General features: G+C 40.1%; 1 long non-coding RNA gene across 2 annotated transcripts; it reads left to right on the top strand.

The window, feature by feature from the left end:
* Window positions 1-7,693: 7,693 nt before the first annotated feature.
* On the top strand, window positions 7,694-10,468 carry LOC125769635 (uncharacterized). 2 transcript variants are annotated; one of them, XR_007419067.1, is made up of 4 exons: window positions 7,694-8,851; window positions 8,909-9,049; window positions 9,737-9,891; window positions 10,012-10,468. It is a non-coding gene; the product is annotated as an uncharacterized LOC125769635 (long non-coding RNA). The 2 variants fall into 2 exon arrangements; XR_007419066.1 differs by having other exon boundaries at window positions 7,695-9,049.
* The last annotated feature ends 1,463 nt before the right edge of the window (window positions 10,469-11,931 follow it).

Raw genomic sequence — 11,931 nt, 5'->3', positions numbered from 1 at the left:
TTTTAAAACAGAAGAATCGCTGTTAATTCAAAACAAAAATCCTATATCGTGGACAAATGCATGGCTGCATTGGTTATGAATTTATTACTTGTATGTTGAACTTTTTGAACAAGATAAATATTAGCTTAGAAAAATTTATTAATAAATTAATTAAATTAATTAATTAGAAAAACTGTTAGAGTTTAAAAAAATAGAGTTAAAAAATATTAGATAGTCCACAGCACACCCACTTGGCAAAAGTCGTACGACATCGAGGCTTATTAGCCGGCTTATTAAAGGCTTACTAGCAACTTAGTAAGCCTCGTTCGTGGATCGTTCGCGGGGTTGGGGGAATCGGGTATAGGGGGCGGGGCGTATGTACGCTTGCATACGAGCATGCAAGCTTGCAAGCATGGAAGCTCCCAAGCTTATTTATAATAAGCCTGGAAGCCAAAAAATTAGCTTTATTTTGTCCCGTTCTTTCCTTCGCTTTTTTTCTTTCTCGCTTTCCCTTTCTTTCCTATTGCTGCATTCGGGACACCCTCGTCCCGAACACACCACGACCGTGAACGAAATAATTACCAGGAAATACATACGATCCCTTTTTTTATTGCACATACGCTCATCATGCGACGAACAGGTAAAAAAACTGCCGGCGTTCTGCGAAGCGGACGGTGCCTATGTTCGGCAGAGGTTTCTGTAAATATATAGAAGAAAAAAAAAACGGAGAGACATGAGAAATCTTTACACTTTGTTTTTTTTTCTTTAACTCATTTCGAGTGTTAAAATGCGTACCTCTCAAGACGTCGAATATTCAGCACTCTCTCCGATGTGATTTGTCCTGCCATCCTGCGGTTTAACTCCGGCTTCACCCTTTCCGCTTCACGGCCAAACTCTTTCCATCAGCTGATCGACTCGATGGGATTCACTACGCACAAAACACAAGGAATAGAATTAATTCACTTATCACAATCACTAGTTTTCACATTACTTACCGGAGCAAAGAATCACTTCACAAAACACGATAACGCTTGCGCACACACCTCCGCCTCCAGCAAAGGCCAAACTCATATGAATACGCCAAAGACAGGGCAAAAGCAATTTTGCAGTGAAAGAAAGGAGACAGCGAAAAACAATAGCGCTCGAAAGTGAGGGTCAGGGGTAGCGAGAATGAAGAAATTTCCCCCCTCTCATGCGATTTCTGCCAAGTGGGGAGTTTACATCCTGCCACGAGTTTTCTTGATGGTCCTTTGTTTTGAAACATCGTCACTGGGCTTAAAAAACTTGCCTTTCTCATCAACTTCATCAAAACAATAAATTTACTATTTATTATAATTTTCTTTGTTTAAATTAATTTAATTGAATTCGAAATTAATTTCCCGCTACTGGCCAGATTGAAAACATAAACAAACCTTGCACGAGAAAACTTAAACAACCTTGAAGTCGCGCCGAAAGTCGCAAATTTTTTTGGGAAAACTGTGCTACGATTGTCGCGTTCGCAAACGCGACAATTGCTAAGCATGTAGGCACGGGGTTACTGAATATTCAGTAAATAGTTTGGATGTTGGTTTGACAGAAAAGCCAGCAAGTTTTATTACTGATGGAATAAAAATACAAATTACATCACTATAACGGTAGTTGAAGGCTCTTCAATATTCATCCAAATTAATCCAATCGTCACCGTTGTGCTTGCAAGCAGTTGGGAACATCTGTTCGAAATCCATGTTGATCTGAGTGATGTATACAATATTAGAATGAAGAATATAGTTTGTACTAAAAATATTTACATACCAGGTATCCTTGAAATTCTGTTGAAATGGGAAACATTTCGATCATGGTGACAGTCACATTCTGTTTCTTGTTCCGAAGTTCCTTTCGAATCCCAGTAGTTTTTTTTTTTCAATCTTCCTGGATAAGAACGAATGCCTCTTTCGATGGCACAACAAATTTAACACCTTGTTGACGGACGATTTTTAGCCAGAACGTGTTGGTATCACCGCATACGTTTGTTGTCTTAGGCACTCGAGAGCAAATCTGTCACACACATAGAAACATTACATTACATTAAGAACATTCAGGACGTACAAGTCTGTCCCGAATCAGAAAAGTTCGGCTAAGCGAGGACGGACATGTCCGTCCTCCCGTCAACAAACTGTTAAACTTGTTTACCTGAAGGTTTACTCACAGGATAACTCCTCCAGGTCAAGGTTTTCTCTGTTTTTGAGCGAAAGCAAAATAATTTGTAGGTCGGCATCCATTTCGTACCATTGAATTCACTATTGAACTACATTTGTTCACACCATACTTTATTTCACGCTAAACACATGCACAGCGCACCGAACACGAGTAAACATGCAACTTTTGACAAATGGTTTTTGACAGATGGATGGACAGATTTTGCTGCTTTTTCAGTGAAAATAGCTGATTTTCAGTTAAATGTGACGTATGTCACATATAATTACTGATCTGCAGTAAAAATGAAATACTGGAAGGTATCCAGTAAATTGAATTACTGAAGTCCAGCAAAAGAGTGACATTATAGCTGAAAATCAGCAAAACGAACTATTACTGAAAAGCTTTCAGTAAAAAATATTACTGAAGCAAACTTAGAAAATTTGCTGTGTATATTTTGTCACACTTTCAGTAAACGAGCTGTCACTTACGATTTTACTGAAGGATGAAGTAAAATTGCTTTTACTGAAACGATTACTGAACTTTCAGCTGAAAAAATTTCTGTAAATATTTGCTGAACTGCGGTAAAAAAAAATTAGTGTGCATGGTCGAGTCAACCAAAAGAAGCTGGGAACATCCATCTTTAAACTCTCCTTCATCTTCTGCCAAACATGACATACAGTACTAGACAAAATAAATCAGACGCGCAAAGTAAAAATGCTTTTTGAGGGGTATTTTCTTTATTTTTCAGTTAGCTACCTTGATTTATTGGGAAAGAATATAGTTTTTTTTCACTAAAGTTTTATGTATTGCATAGAAAAATATTGAAAATATCTGTATATTCATACAAGCGGTTGTTATAGCAAATGCATGGTTTTAAAGCATGGTTAAAATAAATCATGCACTTAAAAAATATTTTTTCCTACCGTAAAAGAGCGTCCACATTGTAGAACAATACAGTTATACGTAACAAAACATTAGCCGGGATCGCGAAAGAAAGTCGTTAAAATGTAACAGTCGTTAGAATTTAACAAAAGTCGTTAAACACTGCATGCCATTTGTATCGCGAACAGATGAACTGATAGTCGTTAACTGTGAAGCGATCGTTTACGTCGAGTAGATTTGGAACTGTCAAATATGAATATAGTGGAAATGGGGCAAGTGTGCCACCTTAAGCGTGTCCTAACTTTTAACTGCAAAAATGCTTTGTGGATCACTTACCTATGTGGCACACTTGCCCCAACTTCCACTATGTGTTATTTTATTTGTCAACAAAGTGAGTGCGCCTGTTACAAGCTGAGTGAATATGAATATGACAAACAAAGTGAATATGAATATTTTACCACAAAATTGTGTAAATCGCACCTGCAATATGGAAGCACAGTCAAAGCGACAACACGCGAGAAGATAGTGCAGAACACAGTGAAAAAAAAAAGAGGGAAAGTGGCAATGGCGCCGCATCAATGTGCTACCTTTAGGGTAGAATTTGACAAATTAAAGAAAAAACCCAGCAAGGGAGAAGTGATGAGGTTCCTCACAGAGGAACTAAAGTTGGATCCGCAAAAGTTGGTAAAAGTCCAACTGATGAACACCGCCATGACGGCGGTCATAGAAATGAAGACCGCGTGCGAAGCACGACAATTCGTGGAACTCCACGACGGCAAACACAGCCTTATGTGTGACGGTGAGGAAGTAAAAATTCCAATCCGATTGGACGACAACTCCAAAGTTGTAAAAATAATGGATTGTTCATCGAACATATCCAACAACGATATCAGTGTATTCTTGGCCAAATATGGCAAGGTACAAGAGGTCAAGGACCTGTACTGGGAAAGCCCCTCGCCTTTTGCGGGAATTAAAGATGGAAACCGTGCAGCAATAATGCAGGTTGAAGTACGCATCCCGTCCTTTGTTTCGATCAAAGGGGAAAGAGTCAAAGTCAGCTATAAGGGACAAGAGGCAACATGCCAATACTGCGATAAGCAGGTCCACTACGGGGTTACTTGCACCCAAAATCGCAAGAATAATGCTAGCAAAGCAACTGTGAATAACAGATTATTCGCGGAGGTAGTACGGGATGCTACGGTCGCAGTGACAAAGAAAGTAGACAGAAGTGAGGAAATAGAAAAGCAAACCGTGAACAAAATGGCGGCCCCAAAATCTACTGGAACAAAGCTTCAGAGAATGGACTATGATAAAGAACACATCAGCAAGATGAATGCTTGTGGAAAAGGAGTAGGCTCGGATAGTAACAGCTCGTCCGATAATGAAACAAGTGAACAAAAAAAAACGATTTCACAACCAAAAAGAATAGAAAAAAAAATCACCACACAAATACTAGAAAGAACTTACATTATACACGGTTAAAAAAAATACTGTTAAAATAAGATGACAGAAAACATCTCCATTCTACAATCTAATATTACGAGTGTTAAAAATACAAAGAAGAATTACAAAGAATTCTAAACGCCCAAAATATTACAGTAGTTTGTATCATGGAAACATGGCTAGATAACACATCCATAAAAAAGGCGAATATAACAAATTACAACACAGTAACAAGCAATAGAGAAGATGGATATGATGGAACTGCCATATATATTAGAAAGGACATAACGTACAAAGTAATAAACAGATTCCATTATGATGAGAAAATACAGATCACAGAGATAGAAAATGTTCAAAGAGGCGAAAGAATGGTACACAAACGAGTGCGAAAACAAAGGAAAAAAGTTTGAAGAATTCCAAAAAGAATTCACAACGGCACCATGGTACGAGCATATCCCACTCACAGCACACGAAGTTAAAACAGTGAACAAAATTTTAACCGGCCATGATTTATCGAAATACTGGCTATCAGTTATGAAAATTGAGGAAAACGGAAGCTGCCAAACATGTAATGCACCGGACATCGGACGCCACAAAATATTCTACTGCAAAAAATATAAGAACATACGAGACAACAACCCATCCATTTCCTGGGAAAAGTTTAAAACAAATTGGAAGGAAAGATCTGGAAACACCATCAAAAAAATCATCAAATTCATGAACGAAGTGAACATAGAAATCTAAATACATAACAGTGAAAAGATGTCAACTCTAAAATATAAACACACAGACGGCCGTCAACATCATTCAATAAACAACAAACCAGCAAAATAATAATCCCGAACCAAGGCAGATGACTCTTGATAGTCGAAGTCCGAATAGAGAAAGTAAGCCTCTGAATGTGGGAGTTTTAGACAAGAGTCAAGACAATCATAGGAGGATACAATCTTTCTCGCTAAAAGAAGAAGAAGAAGAATATTTTACCACTCTTCATGGCAGCCGAGACTGCTAATGCGCATGAAGGATCCGCATGGATCGTACAAGCATGAAATATGGGTGCGAAAAATAATAAAAATTATTTCAATCTTACGCTCTCTTGTTATATCGTATTTTTCGGAAATAGTCGCTCCTAATCATTTGTCTGAAAAGACAACGATATAGAGGTGCAGAAGGGACATATTCCATGCTGCAGAAAGGCTATGAAATTCACCTCTTTCGACACCATGGTTCACTGGTTTGCATATGACTGCAACCAGCCCGGTGCATGGGGCAGCCCGGGTATCACAGGATCGGGTATCAAATCCCAGCTGGTCCCTTCGTAGCATGGACTGACTATACGGCTACGTTGTAAAGTAATTTTAGTAAGCCAGAAATGGTCGGCATAACTCTAAGGGGTCGTTAGGCCGATAGATGATTATACGCATAATTTTTTTTTATACGCATATGTAATTGTAATTATAATTACATTTACACATTCCTCAGAATTCTAACATAAAGCACATTTTTAAACTAAGTTTAACGAAAATGTCGTTTGCATAGCCGTTTCGTCCTATTTATGTGTTGTATTGGATAGAAAATAATCAATAAATTCATTTGTTAATTTTAACGACTGGGTCTGACACGTAGTTAAATAAACGATCCCCCCTAGACATTTCGAGCAGTTTCACACACGGTTCTGTGATCGCACACAAGTTTTTATATACCCTTCTCTGTTACGCGTATGACTGTGATCGTCTGTCCTACTCTCGAGACGCATAATCGTCCATTTTCGATCCAACTCGGAAGATATAAACGCTGCTGACCGTGTATGAACACATTGATTTTATATGTGCGCTTGTGTTGGTGCGTATGCGACTTGCCCAAGCAAAAAGTTTCGACTTGTCAAGAGCAAATGACAGAACGTCTCCCTCTAAAAAATATTCCGTGCCTGCTCGCACTGACACTGAGCGAAAGATGGTCAGAAAGCTCGAGTCGAGTCTGATGAGTTTTCTCATGCTGTTCGCTTCTCTTGGGTTATGCCCTCTTGCTCGTACTCACGCTCGTTCTACCGTCGATGCAAAAGTGTACAATCCGTGCGGTTGTCAGACTGCTCCAAACACCAACAACACCAACAAATGCATTGGTTTACAACAACAAATCGAAGCTATCCGAGTTGTTCGCGGGATCGTATACAGAATCGCTGATGAATCGCTGTACATTTGTTTTCCTAATTTTTATCATTATTATTAACATAATTATTAGTTCATATTATGAGAGGCGAATGCACCAAAACATCATACAAAAATAAAACAACAGCAAACATGATCGAAGCCTCTTTATGTTACTGTTTTCTACCGAGATTTTCTTGTGAGCAAATAGACGTTTTGGGCGTTGGAATCCGATTTGATTATAGGACCGTGAAATAAAGAACCACCAAAGTACTAGTTCGTCATATGCTCACACTGCAGAATTATCCCAACATTTGTATCATGTGTATACGTCGTATCATATGCATGGAAGCTGATGATGATAAAACAGTCGTGAGTAGTCAAAAACTGGAACGAAAAACAATAGTGTTTCGTGATCCCATTGATTCAAACGATATTTTTATCTTAAGGAATGTATGCATGGCTTGTCGTTCAGACCCATCGTCAAATGATCAACCGATGAAATAATGCGCAAACTATGTATGACAAGACGTTCTGACGAACGTACCACAGCTTCACACGGTTGTGGAATAATAGTCATAATAGACTGAACAATACAATTAAAACAACATTGGAATTGATTGTGAATTGGAATAATAACACACAGCTATTTTGTGTTAATGTAGCTCTGCTTATGTTTCTTAACATATTTTGGAACACGTTACAGCTTTCTTCGTGTTGTGAAAGATAAACAGTTCTATCAATTTAATATGAATAACAATTCTGTTTGCATTTCTCTTAATACAAATCGATTGCGTGGCCTCCAAGCATTATTCTAATGCTTGTCTTTGCCGGCCAGAGTTGCTGATCACAACATTTCATTTGCCATCGATCCTTTCATTCAATTGCTCATTGCATTGCATTGCACCAGCTAAGCCCGTGAGCCAAACTGTTTCTGTAGGATGCGACCGTAGCGACACTTCCTGGAAAAATAATATTAAGTGCAAAACATATCACAACACAGCTGAACGTAACACATGGAACACCTGGAATATTCTCTAGCATTTCCTTCTTACCAGCCCAATCGATGCCGTGCGAAAGATGCTCAGGCACTTTAAATTAAAAGGCGCGTGTAGAAATTGAAACGCAATGAAACATTTAACAGTGCACTGTACATGAACGTACTTCGCGACATCTGTAATAATCCTATTCGGTATCAAGCAAGAGCCAAGAATATGTATGATTGATAATGTTCTGGTATGGCTTTGCATATTAGATGTCACGAGAGCCTACGAAAAAAGGAATGTTTATTGTAATAACAAACCCATACATAATTCAACAAATATCATTGTAAAATCGCCAAACTAAAGCTACGTAAAAACGGTCCGTGCGCGAGGATCGCCATTCTATGTTGAAAAATAAAAACACTCGTACAAAAAACACCAACCTAAAAATCATTATTGCTCAGATCAGTCCACAACATGTTGATGCATCGCGCACGAAGCACCACCTGCAATAGAACCATAACAGAACAGCTGATAGTATTTCGTTCGAGGCACTGCACGTAGAACAAAACCTGGTCCGTATCAATCCTTTTGGCGCCAAATTGTTGGTACCATCGGTTCGCGGACGCTTGAAACACCACGGTAAATTGCCTCCAAATGTAAGTCTGGGATCGATTCCCGATATTTCCTACCATTACTATCTTTACAGAAAACACACATGGGCGAGCTGGCAATATCACTCCAGTATATGACTATCATACTTACCCTTGCGCACATCGCGCGAGGATACCCTAACCTTGAAATAATAGTACGGTCTAAATCCTATACCACTAGTCAAAACGAAACAAACCGACAAGCCCTAGGCAGAACGAACGAACGAACGCGATGCAAGACACACCAGCGCAGAACAGAACTCGCGAATCGAACAAATACTAGAATTAGCAGGAGCAAGCAAGAGAAAAAAAAGACGGTCGATCGCCACACATAAAAAAAATAATGTGGCAACGGCTGTGACAAGCTTTTTTGCTTTAAATTTGAAATTGAGCTTTTTGCTAGACATCCGCACGATGACAGCAAAAATCCTGCAGTCCTCCTGCTGTTTGGACGAGACTGACTGATTGTCGGAACAAATAGCGGAAAACGTTTCGGTATACGAAAAATAGGACGCAACTTTTGCCGAAACTCATACAAAACGTCAGATTGGGTTGCTTGGTGAAAAATTGACAAGTCCAACGAAGCCGGGTAAGCAAAACCAAAACAGAAGCCAACAAAAATAACTAACATTTTGTATCTTTTAAGGAAACAAATTCTTCGGGTCAAATGTTCAACATGCCACCTAAATCATCCCTGTATCGGATGCGCCGAAGCTATGTTGTCGAGGCAGTAAGAAGGAAGTTTCCGGAACTCTTTCGGTCCCGGCATCAGCGAACAGGAGCTTTGGTAAGTACGATCGAATTAGAATAATTTGATACCCTGTGAAAGTGAAAAACATTATCAACGAGTGTTGTGTTAGCATTGCCAGATGGATTGTCGGTTAAATTACGGTTTTCGCCGCATCCTATCCATTTGGAGCAAAACGTTCAGTGTGTATCGCGTTGTGTGTAGGAATGTAAGGTTATGTGGAAGATCGCTCGTTTTATAATATCGCTTCGATTTTGGAATGATAAGCATTAGAGTTTTTGTACAGTGCCAGGAAGAAGCTTTAGTTTGGTGTTATGAATGTGGAAGGACAATCGGTTTTAAATCTCGCTTCGAGAATCACCGCGGATGCTGTGTACTCCCTGGCCTTTCAATAACAAGAAGCGAAAACACTTTTTTGTTGTTATTATTGTGATTTGCGTGATCATGGGAAAGTGATTTTCCGTTGCCATAAGGTAATCACATACCATCCGAGAATCGTTTACTCGCAGTATGTTTCGGTTCACATCCCGGGTGTTATGAATTCGGTAGATTGCGATCGATGAATCCCACTGCCCACGTATGGTGGGTCGGTTTTTAAGATACTTGTCCCCGTTCAAAAATAGAATACGATTGGTGGGGAACATCCCTTTCATCATGTAAAATGTCCACTCAATTACTAGTTTTACCTCAACTAAAAGTACCTAATTCTACTTTCTTTATCCACAGATGTGATCTACTAGTGCAATGCTTCGCATGTTGGCCATCGTAGCTTCGAATCCCATGAGATTGATGGAGGATTTACCACCCAACTGAACCGAGAGCCTGAACGGTGAACTTTCAACAACGGAAGGATTCAACAAATAGATTGTTTCGGGAATGAAGTAAGTTGTATTATTAAGAGAATCACACGCGCGTTGTTTGTTATCACCATCTGCATTTTATTATCACACACGGCACAAACTCATCCCGTACTAATATATATTATCTGATTTCTCTTCCAGACAATTCAGTTGCTCAAAGCATTGTACAACGCGGAAGTTTGGTCCTGGTTGGTTCGGTTGGCTGAGGTAGGCGTTATCCGGTGGCTGCCTGAGGTTGGCGTAATCCTGCGACTGGCCGAGGTTGGCGTTATCCGGTGGCTGGCTAAGGTTGGAGATATTCGATGGCTGGCTGAGGTTGGTAATTTGCATCAACAGTTGTTACACTACTGCGGTTCGATTAACCACCTTATCGTTCAGCACGTCGTTCTCCATCTTCAGCCGCGTTATTATTTTACGCACTTATTTACATCGATCGAATAAAAAAATTCATTTATTTCTAATTACGATTTTAACAATATTTTTGAAAGGCCAGGCGAAAGAAACCATTTATTACCACTACATGCATACCTACCTACCGTATCTCACCAATACATACATACCTCTGGACTGTCAAAGCTCACCCACACAACCGCAAAAGCCCGTACCTGAAACCCCTATTTTTGCCCTAATTTCATACAACGAATCCCCTATTTTTTATATGAGCCGACGCAAGATGGGACAAAAATAGGGGATTGCATGCGATATCTAGCACTTGTTTGCCTAGGGGGTATCTAGCACTTGTTTGCCTAGGGGGTCGTCACGAGCGTACGCGATACAAATTAACCCCCGACAGACAAAGAGACCTCAAATTTGAGAGAATTACGGTAAAAGATCAAGAAGAACATGGAAAACGACGGCGAAACCCGAAAAAAAGCATGAAACCCTTGATTGTGTGTGTGAGCCGACAGAGTTTGTTGAAGCTAGAATTGTTTCCATCTCGTTCTGACCTACATTGTTATCCTGCGTCCTTACGCTAGCGTTCATCCCACACTGTGACGAGCTCAGTTTGCTGTGCGCTAAGTCCAGGGTGGACGTGTTGTGGGACTTAGCAAATTTTATATTTGTTTGTGCGTGAATGATGCGCGGAAGTTAGCAAGTATGCGCGATTGCTTTGTGCAGTGCAATATGCTGACCAGTGTTGTGATTTATGTAGAGTTGATGTGCCTTTTCATGCCATTAACGTGTGGTGTTTGTTTTTTCCCTTCACTCCGTGCTTGCTTCGGCAAGCGCATTGAAATGTAGTGAGGGAAAAAACTTTCGGTGCATGTTGTGGAAACTTCTTCCCATTTTCACACGACGATGAATTCAGTTGGTGTTGTGTTTGGTGTTTAAATGTTTATGCGTGTATTTTGGTGATAAATAGTGTCAAAACATATTGTACGCGTTGGTACAGGATAGTGTTTTCGTCTTCCTTTTGTGCTTCTTTTGTGCTGCGTCATTCGCCGTGCGCACACTGTAATCCTGTGTGCAGTGAAGGATCGTTTTTTCTTCTTGCGCTGTTTGCCGCATCGTACGCGCACCCTAATCCAGTGTGCAGTGAAGGATCGTGTTTTTGTCGTCCTCTTCGGTGTTGTTCGTGTGTCGTCGTGTTTGCCATGCAGCGAAGCATGCGACATGACACACACTGTTACACGTCTTACACTATAATTGTAGAGCGGTGCTACAGCCCCGCCTACTTAAAAATCATGTAAAAGCTCAAAAAATCAAAAACAGAACGAGAGGTCGCGATACGTTTTTGAATACGGGCGCGCGAGAGGCACATAGGGTTTTCCGATTCGAGCAGTGGCTTCGCGTCGAGTAGTTTAAATGCCCATATTTTGCTATACGGGCCGTCGTTTATTCAACTGCTCGAAACTTTTACCCGTGTCTCTTATGGGCCTTGACGTCGAGTCGTTAACTGTTCTAAAGCTGCGGGGCCACGACAGTTGAGGATTCCCTCAGAACTCAAAACCTCAGGAACTCATGAGTGATTTTGAGGGATTTGCGTTTTGAGGAAAACCTGGCCGATCTACAAAAACCTCAAAAACTTTTTGAGACTTTTTTTGAGGAATCGTTTTGACA

The sequence above is a fragment of the Anopheles funestus genome, chromosome X, assembly GCF_943734845.2.
Source record: "Anopheles funestus chromosome X, idAnoFuneDA-416_04, whole genome shotgun sequence".
Lineage (NCBI taxonomy): Eukaryota > Metazoa > Arthropoda > Insecta > Diptera > Culicidae > Anopheles > Anopheles funestus.
This window is presented reverse-complemented; position numbering and strand designations above follow the sequence as displayed.